General features: G+C 47.7%; 1 pseudogene; it reads left to right on the forward strand.

Moving 5' to 3' along the window:
- The first annotated feature begins 1,669 nt into the window (after positions 1 to 1,669).
- Positions 1,670 to 2,319, forward strand: LOC117704303 (PRELI domain-containing protein 1, mitochondrial pseudogene; annotated as a pseudogene).
- Positions 2,320 to 2,558: the final 239 nt, after the last annotated feature.

A 2,558-nucleotide genomic window follows, 5' to 3' on the forward strand; every position in this document is an offset into this window, starting at 1 on the left:
TTTGTCAGTCACCAGCTAGGGGTCACTGGGAACGTTTGCCCAGGTGCTTGTCATAACCCAGGTATGGCCATAGGTGCTGACACCCTGTCACATCATCACCACAACCTGATCGTATTGCCCTTTACATATTGCTGCCCAAAGACACATCAGGGGACATCGGAGGCTGAGAAGGGACTGGTCCCTGGAGCTCAGAATCACTTGCCTGGACATCAGCAGGAAGGCTATCCCGGAAAAGCAATGAAGCACTGGGCATCTGTAAAACACTGAAAATAGTAGTTATTATGACAATGAGGATGGCTGAGATACAAGAGAATGCAGGGGAAAGTGTTCATCCAGGAAGGGGTCCAGAATCACACGGAGAGACCCTTTCAGAAATCCATCCACTATAAGGAAACAGTGAAGTACCCAGTCCAAATAAATGGGCATTTTGAAAATTAGAAATGTCATCACTTAAGTATCTAAGCCTCAGCCACATCAACTAGAAAACAGAGAGAAGAGTAACTTTTAGAACTTTCCGCAAATATTAAACGCTTTGCACAGATTTGTTCCGAAGCAAAGATTCAATCATCACTGTTAAAGTTATCTTTGTTTAATTTTAATTTTTACATTTATTTATTGCGTGCATGTGGTGTGCACCCGTGCACATATGGGCCACATGATACACACGAAGGTGAGAAGACAGTATGCCGAAGTTAATTCTTTCCCTCCACCACATAGATTCTGGGGTTTGAACTCAAGTCCTCAGGCTTGGCAGCAGGCACCCTTGTCCACTGAGTCCCACCATTCATTTTATTCAAAGATACTGTGCTGTTACATAGAGATGCACCAGATGAGTGCAAACTTGCACAGCCATCTGAAGCTGGTTTCTTTGCCCAGAGGCTTGTCTGATAAGAAGGTAAAACTTACACTTTAACTCCAAATTGTGTGTATGTCTGCTTCCATATTAAATATGTGCATTTTCGCATACAAACTTCAGGTTTGTAAAGACCCAATTATGATCAAGCTCACTGTTGGAGATGAGAAAAATCTTCAAGGTTTTGTTTTATTTTGTTTTGTTCACTTTGCTATACAACCCAGACTGGCCTTGAACTCACAGTTTTCCTGCCTTGGCTTCCTGGAGTCTGGAAGCAAAGGCATATGCCTCTCTTGAGAGGAAAATCTTTCCTGAATACAGGAGAGACTCAGCAGCCAGGAAGAACTAGGGTACCTGTTTCTACCTGAGTAGGTGTGTGTGTGTGTGTGTGTGTGTGTATTTGTATGTGTGTTGTGTCTTTTTGTGCCTGTGTGTGTCTCTCTCTCTGTGTATCTATGTCTGTGTCTCTCCATGTGTGTGTCTATGTCTGTGTCTCTCCTTGTGTGTATCTATGTCTGTGTCTCTGTGGTGTGTTCCCTGCTGCACATTTTACAGAGTTTTCTCCACCATCCTATAGTGGATTCAGATTCAAAATCCAGGTGCCCTATCCTAACCTTGTGAGAGGTAGGAAGGCAGACATCCTCGACTCTGCAAGCCCAACAGGGTGTCGCATAGACCTATAGCCCCTCATGGCAGCTGTAGGGACTTGGATACAGCGCTGCGGTGATTGAGCTGCCATGTGTGCCACGTGCCCCCCTAACCCCGGGTACTTCACCCTGATGCTGCACCGGTGCTGAGTCCACCCAGGTAGGGATGATGGTGAAGTATTTCCTGGGCCAGAGCAGGCTCCGAAGTTCCTGGGACCAAGTGTTCGCTGCCTTCTGGCAACGGTACCCGAATCCCTATAGGAAGCATGTCTTAAGCGAAGATATAATGCACCAGGGGAAGTGATTCCTGACCAGAAGCTTCTGTCCCAAAGACTCCTGACCAAGACCAACAGGATGCCACGTTAGGCAGAGCAACTGTTTCCTGCTAACATTGCTCACTCGGTGTACATCCTGGAGGAACCGATTGTGGACCCACAGAATTAGACCATGACCACCTTCACTCGGAACATCAACCATGCTCGGCTGAAGGTAGTGGAGGAACGATGTGATGACTGCGTGAACTCTGACAATAACAGCTGGACCGAAATCTGTCAGAAAGCCTGGGTCTCCTCTAGCTTATTTGGCGTCTCCAGAGCTGTCCAGGAATTTGGTCTTGCCCAGTTCAAAAGCAATGTGACCAAGACAATGAAGGGCTTTGAATACATCCTGGCCAAGCTACAAGGTGAGGCCCCTTCCAAAACACTTGTTGAGACAGCCAAAGAGGCCAAAGAGAAAGCAAAGGAGACAGCACTGGCAGCTACAGAGAAGGCCAAGGACCTGGCCAACAAGGCGGCCACCAAGCAGCAGCAGCTCGGATAGCCTACTTCCTCCCCCTTCTTCCCCGTGTACTTGATTATTAAAGATCAACCTGCAACCCTCTCTGCTGTCTTATGTGGTGGGTCGGGGCACTGTCCTGGTCAGCATCTGCACCACACCCAGCTCTGTCTACTGGACAGAGGGGTGCAGTGACTTGCCCAAGGTCACAGCAGTCCTCGGGTGATAGACTGTAAGCTCCATGAGGGCAGGGCTCCTTGTTTTATTCTCTTCTGTGTCCCAAG

Source organism: Arvicanthis niloticus, chromosome 2, assembly GCF_011762505.2.
Source record: "Arvicanthis niloticus isolate mArvNil1 chromosome 2, mArvNil1.pat.X, whole genome shotgun sequence".
NCBI classification, from domain to species: domain Eukaryota; kingdom Metazoa; phylum Chordata; class Mammalia; order Rodentia; family Muridae; genus Arvicanthis; species Arvicanthis niloticus.